The sequence below is a fragment of the Phoca vitulina genome, unplaced genomic scaffold (assembly GCF_004348235.1).
Source record: "Phoca vitulina isolate PV1807 unplaced genomic scaffold, GSC_HSeal_1.0 scaffold14, whole genome shotgun sequence".
NCBI lineage: Eukaryota > Metazoa > Chordata > Mammalia > Carnivora > Phocidae > Phoca > Phoca vitulina.
The window spans coordinates 36,180,568-36,192,960 of record NW_022589717.1 but is presented as its reverse complement, the minus strand read 5'-3'; positions in this window follow the sequence as shown (position 1 = coordinate 36,192,960).

The following is a 12,393-nucleotide window of genomic DNA, read 5'->3' as shown; positions in this document are numbered from 1 at the left end:
GGGGAAAGACACAGAGTTTATAAAGGTAAACACTGCAAGCTTATATAAGTTGTTTTGAAAGGATTATGATTGGTGTAAGCAAAAGTAACTAACTTTGGTCTATACTCTAATACAAGTTACTGTGCTAGTTGCTAGGTTGGAGTTTAGTGAAATAAGCCTCATTCTGAGAACTGCAACAGGACATGGCAGTTTATGGTTGGCACAGTCTAAAAGTTCATGCTCCATCCATAAGACTAACATCCCCAATGGCCTGTTGCCTCCATTGACATTCTTGACTTCATTTCAGATATTTCTGTTACAGGAGAAATTGATAAATTTGTACTCTCCATATTTTTGAGCAAACTATTTCTAGTTTATGGAAATTTCCCTTGCATGTTTTAGAATACATTATTTTTTCTCCAGTACATGTTTGTTCAGGCGATGCCATTCTAAGATGTTACAGAAATAAAAGCAATAACAGTAGGTGACATTCATTTAACAATTGCCATGTGACGATGCCATGCTAAGCATTTTATATTTATTAACTCAACTTCACATAATCCTTGATTCAGATACTTTTAAAATCCCCAGTTTAGAGGTGAGGAAACAGGTGTGTGGACTCTGAGTAGTTTATTCAAATCCCAGAACTAGTAAATGGCAAAATCAGTTCTGTTCAGCGTGGTTAATTCAGATGGTTCAGCTGGACTGGTTAAAACAGAAGGATTACTAGGCATGTAGAATCGCCATACCCTCTCCAACACACATACACACACACACACACACACACACACACACACTCATATATATACCCTATTTGCATGAGTTAATATATTTGGTAATGCCTAATTTTCTTTTGAATCTTGGGTATGAATTCAGATTCTAAAAAATGGGGTACAGTGAAATGGAAGGTTGCTGATGAGGGAAATGTAAATATTGGCATGAGATTTGGATTTTGATTGTTGGAGAGTTGAAAAATATTGGCAGGTTTTGGGCACACATAGTGTTGGTTCAGAACCTGGGAGACCAAGAACCTCACAGATATGAGCTTAAAGGCATGCTACCTCCCAATTCTAGAAGGTGTGGCTTTAGCACTGTCAGCTCTCAGAGCAGGCATGAACATATGATAGCTTTAAAGTTGAGCATTATTCTTGTCCAGGATGTAAGAAGTAGTTGTATTTGTTTATATCAATAATTATTTGAAAATGTTATAAAATGAACAATTTTATTTTCACCCCATAAGGGACCTACATTAAGAGATCTAACAATGCAAAGAAATGAGCCAAGAGAGTTTATGAATCAGGGGACTTGGCAGGAAAAATAGAAACCAAATTAAGTATTTGAAATGAAGGAATTTAACAGAGAATTGGTTATGCTCGTGCTGAATAAACTGAATGAGTAAAAAACAAAAACAGAGGGGTGCCCGGGTGGCTTAGTTGGTTAAGCATCTGCCTTTGGCTCAGGTCATGATCCCAGGGTTCTGGGATCAAGCCCCACATCAGGCTCCCTGCTTGGCAGGGAGTCTGCTTGTCCCTTTCCCTCTGCCCTGCTTGTGCTCTCTGTCTCTGTGTCTGTCTCTCGCAAATAAATAAATAAAATCTTAAAAAAAACCAAAAAACAAAAAACAAAACCACTGAAGTAAGCCAGGAATAGCTACAAGAAGAATCTATCACCCTTACATCTGGGGGAATAAAGAGGAAAGGTTGGGATTATCATAATACAGACTAGGAAGAATAGTCCCGCAGAACACAAATGCAGTACCGGGAGGGGTTTCAATAATACTGGTGTTAGGAGAACAAAAAGGATCTGGAGGCTGGAACCAATTGCTGCTCCTGAGGTAAAGTCCTGTGACTGAGGTGGTGGTGACATAAATAGCAAGCACAGGAAAGAAGGAAGACATTCTTCCCTTTGTTTACCTTGTAATTTCTTTATTGTGCTGCTCCCTATTGTCAGAATGTAACAAAAAGACAGCTTGCTGATTTTCAAACTCAGCATCTTAACATAGAGATTAGCAAGGTGGACATGATGCAATGAGGTCTATACCTTAATAGCCAGGAAAATACGCTAATAGATTTTTAACCTGTTCGCGATCCAGGTTTCTCATTTCTGAGCTTCTGAATATAGTAGTATCCACCTTAAGGTGATGTTATAAAGACTAAGTAAGCATATATATAGATATAGATATAGATAGATATCAATATAGATACATGCATATATATTATATATATAAAATACATATATATATATAATGGTATGTAATAAGTGCTCAATAAATGTTAGCTATTAAAATAAGTTTTATTTATAGAGTTCTCTAAAATACATGAAAGTGTGTGGGAGGTAAACAAGAAAGAGGAAAACTTAAAAAAAACAACAACAATGTAGAGAATGAATAGATCAGTATTAAAGTTCTAAGCAAACTCACAAATAACCTTGAACTGAAAAGGCCTATAGTGTGGTAATCAGCCATCTTCCTTGCATGTAAGTAGTAAGCAAAGCCAGAAGACAAATCAAATGTATGAAATCTGTTGAGTAGATATTTCTAAGATATCTAAGATATTACTCATTTCTGAAGATTCTGTTAAACTCAAGGAAGAGCGCTTACATAACATTCCTAGTCAAGTGACAACTCACTGAATTGTGCCTCTGAAAATCTTGTTTTTTGAAGTTTGAATGTGAGAACTGACATTATATGAAGAAAAAAATAGCATAGATAAAGATCTTATACTTAATCTCAACAGTGTTCTCATATGTCTCCAAGGTTCTTATTTATTTATTTTTTTAAAGATTTTATTTTATTTATTTGAGAGAGAGAGAGAGAGAGAGCACAAGAGGGGGTAGGGTCAGAGGGAGAAGCAGACTTCCCGCTGAGCAGGGAGCCCAATGCAGGACTTGATCCCAGGACTCCTGGATCATGACTTGAGCCGACAGCAATCGCTTAACCAACTGAGCCACCCAGGTGCCCTCCAAGGTTCTTATTTAAAAAAAGCAATAACTTCTGGGTTAGCCTGGTGATGGGTATTAAAGAGGGCACATTCTGCATGGAGCACTGGGTGTTATACGCAAACAATGAATCAAGGAACACTACATCAAAACTAATGATGTAATGTATGGTGATTAACATAACATAATAAAAAAAAACCAGTAACTTCTTAACATTATCATTGATCTAGATTGTGGAGAACTACAAAACAAAACAGGACAATCTGTGTACTATCACATATATTTGGAGTGAACATGTAGGCTATAAGCCACAATTTATGAGCAGATTAGTCAAATGGTTTTATTAAACACATTAAGCCATATTTATTTCAAGTAGTTATTTGGTCCCTGGAACAAGCAGGGAACAAACTGACATTTATTAAGCCTTATACTTTATATAAATTACTGTATTTAATTAGTGTTATTCCATTTCATAGATGAGCAAAGAATTTGAGAAACTTTCCCAACATAATTATTTTTAAGTAATAAAAAGTATTTATAACTGAAGTCAGTAATTCTACTAGTTTACCATGTTGTTTGTTAGTTCATATTTTACTATACTTTACATATCCTTAATCAATAAATATTAACTGAATGCTTATTAATTTTCTATGAATTAACACACTAAAAGACTAAAAAAATTAAGCTTCATTCCTTCTTTGGAAGACACATCTCTTTTTGGGAAGATATAACATATGACATAATTAGAAATAAGAAAAATTTTAGTGGTGCCTGGGTGGCTCAGTCGTTAAATGTCTGCCTTTGGCTCAGGTCATGATCCCAGGGTCCTGGGATCAAGCCCTGCATCGTGCTCCCTGCTCAGCAGGAAGCCTGCTTCTCCCTCTCCCACTCCCCCTGCTTGTGTTCCCTCTCTCGCAGTTTCTCTCTCTGTCAAATAAATGAATAAAATCTTTAAAAAAAAAACTCATAAAAAAGCTTAATTATTGTAGATAAGAATATATTGTATTGTCAGACTATCTTAGATATTAGTTGTTACTAAAATATTTTAGTAAGTACTCTGAGTATGAAGAAGAATTTGACTTAAAGTCTGAATAGCATTTTGGCATACACTAAGGAGAAAAGTTCTCCTTGAGTTCTTGCTAATTTGTCTACAATGAAATCTGTTGAGGTATGATCAGGGATCCTTGCCTTTAGTCCTACATAATTTCACAGTGTTTGTCATACAAACTGTTGAGACATGAGAGGGCTAGTGAATTACAGCCACGTTCCTTGCTTAAGTTCTGAACCAATTGAGAGGTAGAGGTTAAGACATAGCAATATCAGTTTAATTACCAATAGAATGTTAAAAAAAAATGACCTCATAGTACTAATCTCCAGAGTAGACATATTTATTCACTTAGTTACATACTTGCTGACCACCAGGAGGGGTAGAGACTGCCCTTGTAAAAGTTAAGGCTATAAAATAATGTCAGCAAAAATAGAAAAGTAAGGACATTCAAAAATTTTCTTCTCCATAAAGCAGTAAGAATACTGGCAAAAAAAAGAAAAAAAAAAAAGACAGATTCACATCTAGGCATATCATAATCAAATTGCAGAAAACCAAAGACAAATAGAGACTAGGAAAAGAGAAGTGATTTGTCGTGTACAAGAAGAAATAGAAAATCTGAAAAGACATACAAATGAGGACATTAATTTAGTAATCAAAGATATTCCCACAAAGAAAAGTCCAGGTTACATGATTTCACTGACAAATTCAACCAAATGTTTGAAGAATTAACACTAATTTTTTCATATTTTTTTTTTAAACAGAAGAGGTGAGAACACTTCTTAATCATTCTATGAGGCCATTACTACACTGAACCCAAAACCAGACAAAAATATCACAAGAAACTACAGGCCAATATCCCTTCTGAACATAGACACAAAAATACAAGACACAAGAAATTACTAGCAAATACTAGAATTTAGCAACATGTAAAACAATTATACACAGGAATCAAGTGGGATTAATCCAGGTAATGCAAGGTTAGTTCAACATCTGTTTTAGCTCTGGCTGCTATAACAAAATACCATAATCTAGGTAGCTTAAACAATAGAAATTTATGTTTCCCAGTTTTGGAGGCTGCTAGTCCAAGATTAGGATGCCATTATGACTGATTTCTGATAAGAGTCTTCTTGGATTGAAGACATCGTCTTCTTGCTGTGCCCACCCATGGCAGAAAAACACTAGCTAGCTCTCTGGTCTCTTTTTATAAGGGTACTAGTCTCATTCCTGAGGACTCTAGTTTCAATCTCAATGACCTAATGCTTCTCAGAGGTCCTACTTCCAAATATAATCACACTGAGATTAGGGTTTCAACATATGAATTTGGGGGTGGGGGTGTGTGGGAACAAGCATTCAGTCCATGGCAATATGAAAATCAATAAATGTAATGCACCATATTAATAGAATAAAGGACAAAGAAAAGATCATCTCAAAAGATACTGGAAATATTTAACCAAATACAATACCTTTACATTTTAAAACAGTTGACAAACTGGGAATAAAAGAGAACTTCCTCAACCTGATAAAGGCCATCTATGAAAAGCCCACAGCTAACATCATATTTTATGCTAAAAGACTGAAAGCTTTCCTCAAAAGAGCAAGGAGAAGACAAGGATGTCCACTTCTATTCAACTTTGTACTAGAGGATTTAGCCAAGGCAATTAGGTAAGGAGAATTAAATAAAATCTTTAAAATTAGAAAGAAATAAATAAAACAATTTTTTTTCAAAGATGTGTTTTTATACATAGAAAATACTTAGGAACACACACACACACACACACAACTATCTGAGTAATAACTTTTACTTAATGAATCAGCAAAGTTGTATATAAGATCCACATACAAAAATTAATTGTATTTCTGAACTGTAACAGTGAACAATATAAAAACAAAACTTAGATAATTCAATCTGCAATTGCATCAAACACTCATGAATAAATTTATCTAAAGACATGTAAAACTTGTACACTGAAGGTACAATATCTTGCTGAAGGAAATTAAAAACCTAATAAATGGACAAACATTTCATGTTCATGATATAGAAAACATAATATTGTTAAGATATCAACAATACACAAAAATTGGTCTACAGATTTATCTTAATCCCTATAAAATTCCAGCTGTCTTTTTACAGAGTTTGACAAGCTGATTCTAAAATTTATGTGGAAGTACAGTTGATCCAGAAAATTCAAAGCAATCTTGAAAAAGAAGAACAAGTTTAGAAGATCCACACTTCCTGGTTGCAAAACAAACTGCAAAGCCAATGTAACCAAGACATAAGGAGAGACATACAGATCAATGAACTATACTTTGGAATCCAGAAATTAAACCACACATTTGCAACCAATTAATTTTTTATAAGGGTGTCAAAGCAATTCAATGTGGAAAGAAAAGTCAACAAATAGTTCTGGGGAAACTAGATATCCACATGCAAAAGAATGAAGCTAGATATCTAAGTCATACCATATACAAAAAGTAACTCAAAATAGACAGAAATATAAATATAATAACTAAAGCTATTAAACTCTTAGAAGAAATTATAAGTCTTTGTGAGCTTGATTTAGAGAAAATCTTTTTAGATATAACAGCAAATGCACAACAAACAACAAAAACAACATAGATAAATTACACTTTTCAAAAATAAAGACTTCAGGGATGCCTGGGTGGCTCAGTCGTTAAGCGTCTGCCTTCGGCTCAGGTCATAATCCCGGGGTCCTGGGATAGAGCCCCACATGGGGCTCCCTGCTCCGCGGGAAGCCTGCTTCTCCCTCTCCCACTCCCCCTGCTTGTGTTCCCTCTCTTGCTGTGTCTCTCTCTGTCAAATAAATAAATAAAATCTTTAAAAAATAAAAATAAATAAATAAATAAATAAATAAATACTTCACTTCAAAGAATCAAGAAAGTGAAAGTTTATCCATAGATTGGAAGAAAATATTTGCAATTCATATATTTGATAAGGGACTAGTATCTACAATATATAAAGAACTATTACAACTCAATAATAACAAAGATAAATTATACAATTTACAAATGGGCAAAACAATTGAATAAACATTCCTATAAATAAGATATCCAAAGAGCCAATAAGTATATGAAAAAAGTGTTCAACATTATTAATCATTAGGGAAATAAAAGTTAAAACCACACTAAAATACCACTTCACACTCAATGGAATGGCTATAATGTAAAAGATAGTCGATATCAAGAGTTGATGAGAATATGGAGAAATTGGAACCCTCATATATTGGTGGTGAGAATTTAAAATGTTACAGCCACTTTGGAAAAGAGTTTGGCAGTTCCTTAAGGTGTAAACATAGAATTAACATATGATCCAGCAATCCACTACTACGTATATGCCCAAGAAAATTGAAAACACGTCCACACAAAAACTTTTACATGAAGGTTCATAGCTGTGCTCTCCATAATTGTCAAAAAGTGAGAATAACTTAAATGTCCATTTACTGATTAATGGAGAAACAAAATGTGATCTATCCATACAATGGAATATTCTTCAGCATAAAAAGGAATGAAGTACTGGTTAGTATTTCAACATAAATGAACCTTGAAAGCATTGTGAGAAGAGAAAAGAGCCAGACACAAAACACCACAAATTGCATGATTCCATATACATGAAATGTCCAGAACACACAAATTCTGGAAAAAAAAAAAAAAGTTATTTTAGTGGTTGCCAGGGCCTGGCAGTGGGGATGGTGGAGAAAGAAGAAAGACTGCTAACAAATATGGGGTTTTTCTTTGAAGTAATGAACGTGTTCTGTAATTTGATAGTGGTACTAGTTGCAGAGCTTTGTAAATATAATAAAACCACTAAATTGTACACCTTAACTTAGTAAATATTATATGTGAATTCAATCTCAATATAAAATGGAATTAACACATAGTAATTCAGAGTAGAATATGAGTTTCCTTCAAACACCTTCAAATAGCTATTTCCTGAAAGAAATGAGGGGGGATATGGTTGAGACACACATATTAGTTATTGCTCCCAATTTTATGAAACAGATAATTCACTTTTTATCATGTGAGGCAGCATGAGATAGGAGAAGAGAGACAAACAAGATGTTATTCTACTGTAACCATTCTCCCTTTGAAAACATAAAGCCAGGGGAGGAAAAAAAAAACCTTCCCATATAAGCACGTACTTTTATAGCATATATATAAGGGGAAAAACAGTTCATTTTGTACCTAATCTACTCCCAGTATTCTAATAAGTTAAAAAATATGAAGATGAAAAAGAAATAAAGAGAAAAACACTGAAAATATTGTTTAGTAGTAGGGACCAGATTACAACCCCAATGAAAACTCAAAACAGATGAAATATATAAAACACTTTTCAAGACATGGACATCAGGCAATGAATCCATGAAAAATAGGAAACAATTGAGGGAAGACTTGACGTCCTCAGTTTATGGGCAGAGTTCCAGTCCACATCACAAGGCTCAGGGTCCCAGAGGGAGCCTGAGGGTCTCCCTCAACTGAGAAGATGAAACTGAGAGATCTGAGAAGAAAAAGTAGATAGTTTTCACAGGACAGATGATCAGAGAAGGGAGAACTGCACAAAGAGATCCAGACAGAGATCTGCAGAAGATCTTCCTGAAGTCTCCAGCTGAGTACTGATCAGTGCATGTGTATAAGATCAAGTCAAGGCTGGAGAAGGAATCACCTAGATCAGAGGGTAGTATCCCCTGTCCTCAAACAGGACTAGAGGTAGATACTAGCCTCATCAGCGATAATAGAAAACCAAAAATTTCATAAGGCATAAAAACATTTGACTAAATAATAGAAACATTTCAAATTTGATAAAATAAAACCATGCTTTCAAGAAGATCAAAACCATAGTTCCAAGAAGTTCCAGGAAGATCAAAGAATCCCAAATACAAGAGACATGAACAAAACTGCACCAAGGCACATCCTCATTAATTGCTTAAGGAAAATCATAAAGAGAAAACCTTACAGGCAGCACAAGAAAAAAAAAAAGACAGTAGTTGCAGAGAAACATCTGCAACATCTTTCGTTTTTTGCTTTGTTCTTTTGTACAAAAAGAACAAGACTGTTAATCTTGTATTCTATATCCAGCAAAAATATCTTTTAATATAGATAACATGTTTTAGACATACTAAATTGATTCATCAGCAGACTGCACTACAGGAAAAGTTAAAGGAAATCCTGAAGGCAAAAGAAAAATCACATCAGATGAAAACTAGATTTCAAATACAAATGAATGAAACAGTATATATATATGTATATAAATATAAAATATATTTCTATTAAAACTTAAATCTTATTAAGTGAATATTGACTACTTAGGGCAAAAAAAAAGATATTTGTGGAGATTATAACATATGTGGAAGATAACATATTGACAACCATAACAAAAACGACAGGGGAGGAGAAATGGAAACATGTGGTTATGAGATACTTATACTGTGGCAGAACAAAGCTTGAAGGTAGCAGGTGACAGATTAAAATGAATTCCATAAATTCTAAAGTGAACAGTAAACATGAACACAATAAGAGTTAAGCTAATAGGGCAACAAAGGAGATAAAATCACTAATCAGTAAACATAATTCAAAGCAAGGCAGAAAAAAAGGGGGGAAATGAACCAAAAACAGATGGGACAAATAGAAAATTAAAAAAAAAAAAAAGATGATAAATTTATACCTAGTGTTATCAATAATCATAAGACTGTAAGTGATATTAAAACCCAAATTAAATGAGCACTCTCTGATAATAAAACAGGATGCAACTATATGTTCCCTACAAGAAGTCAACTTAAATATAAAGAAAAATAGGTTAAAAGTAAAAGCCTGGAAGAAGTTATATTATGATAACATTAATCAAAAGAAAGCTAAGGTGGCTATTAAAATAATAACTGAAAAATTAGAGTTTAGAACAAAGAATATTATCAGGTATGAGGAAAGTAATTTCATAATAAAAGTGAAAATTCACTAAAAAGACATAACAATCCTAAATGTCTATATGTTTAATAAGAGAGCTTTAAGATACACTACTAAGCAAAAATTGATAAAACTGAAAGTAGAAATAGTAAAATTCTCAGTTATAGTCAGAGATTTAGCATCCCCCTCTCAATAATTGATAGTAATTATTGGGATATAATAAAGATATAGAAGATGTGAACAACACTATCAATCAAGTAGACCTACTTGACATTTATAGAACACTCCACTAAACAACATACACATTCTTCTCAATTGCACAGGAAACATTTAAAAATAGACTACATTATAAGCCATTAAAAAAAGTCCATGTATTTACAAGAGTTAAAGTTATGCAGAGTATGCTCCCTGACTACAACATACTTAAATTAGCAATCTATAACAGAAAAGTCTCTAGAAAATCCTCAAGTAGGTGGTAACTAAATATCATGCTTCTACGTAATCTATGGGTCAAAAAGGGCATCAATGCTATAATTAGACAGCATTTTAAACTGAATAAAAACATAGTATATCTAAATGTGTAGTATTCAGCTAAAGTGGGACTTAGAGGGATAATTATATAGTAAATTTACTAAAATACTGCATTAGAAGTAAAAACATTAGAAAAGAAGTCTCAGATCAGTTGCCTCAGTTTCCAAACTAAGAAACTAGGAAGTGATGAGCAACTAATAAAGCAAAATAAATTAATTAATAAATATAAGAGGTAAATGGAATAATTAGACAACAAAAAAATGGAAGAACTACAATTAAGCCAAAAACTCTCCCATTGGGGGAAAAATTAAATTGATTAACTTCAAGTCTGACTAATTGGAGAAAGAAGAGGGAAGACACAAATGACCAATATAAACAATTAGAGAGGAGACATCAATTTGCAAATTGTGTAGAGACTGAAAGGACAATAAGAAATTATTATGAACAAATTTATACCAACATATTAAAAACTTAATGGACATATTTTTTGAAAAACATAAACTACCAAAGTTCACAGAAGAAATGAGAGTTTGCATCCATTAAAGAAAGTAAAATTATAACTAAAAACTACCCACAAAGGAAATGCTACATCCTGATGGCTTCATTGATAAATTCTAGCAAACATAGGAAGAAAAAATAAAATAAAATTCTATATACACCCTTGCAGAAAACTGAAAAGGAATGAATAATTCTAAATTCATTCTTTCAGTTTACTGCATTGATTTCAAAATTAAGTAAACACATATCAGAAACAAAAATACAGATCAGTGTACAAATGGAGCTTATCTAAAGAATACAAAGTTGCCCATTTCTTGATTAGATCATTTGTTCCTTTAAAAATGAAACAGATACTTATGCCACAGTATAAGTATCTCATAACCACATGAGTTCTTTGGGTGTTGAGTTTGGTAAGTTCTTTATAGATTTTGGATACTAGCCCTTTATCTGATATGTCATTTGCAAATATCTTCTCCCATTCTGTTGGTTGTCTTTTGGTTTTGTTGACTGTTTCTTTTGCTGTGCAAAAGCTTTTTATCTTGATGAAGTCCCAATAGTTCATTTTTCCCCTTGCTTCCTTTGCCTTTGGCGATGTTTCTAGGAAGAAGTTGCTGTGGCTGAGGTCAAAGAGGTTGCTGCCTGTGTTCTCCTTTAGGATTTTGATGGACTCCTGTATCACATTGAGGTCTTTCAACCATTTGGAGTCTATTTTTGTGTGTGGTGTAAGGAAATGGTCCAGTTTCATTCTTCTGCATGCGGCTGTCCAATTTTCCCAACACCATTTGTTGAAGAGACTGTCTTTTTTCCCTTGGACATTCTTTCCTGCTTTGTCGAAGATTAGTTGACCCTAGAGTTGAGGGTCCATTTCTGGGCTCTCTATTCTGTTCCATGGATCTATGTGTCTGTAAAGATATGTATCATATGATCTCACTGATATGAAGAATTCTTAATCTCAGGAAACAAACTGAGGGTTGCTGGAGTGGTAGGGGTGGGAGGGATGGGGTGGCTGGGTGATAGACATTGGGGAGGGTATGTGCTATGGTGAGCGCTGTGAATTGTGTAAAACTGTTGAATAACAGACGTGTACCTCTGAAACAAATAATGCATTATATGTTTAAAAAAAAAGAAGATAGTAGGAAGGGAAAAACGAAGAGGGAGAAAACAGAGGGGGAGACGAAAAATGAGAGACTATGGACTCTGAGAAACAAACTGAGGGTTCTAGAGGGGAGGGGGGTGGGGGGTTGGGTTAGCCTGGTGATGGGTATTAAAGAGGGCACGTACAGGGCGCCTGGGTGGCTGCCTTCGGCTCAGGTCATGATCCCAGGGTCCTGGAGCATCGGGCTCCCTGCTTGGCGGAGAGCCTGCTTCTCCCTCTCCCACTCCTCCTGCTTGTGTTCCCTCTCTCACTGTCTCTCTCTCTGTCAAATAAATAAATAAAATCTAAAAAAAAAAAAAAAAAAGAGGGCACTACTGAATGGAGCACTGGG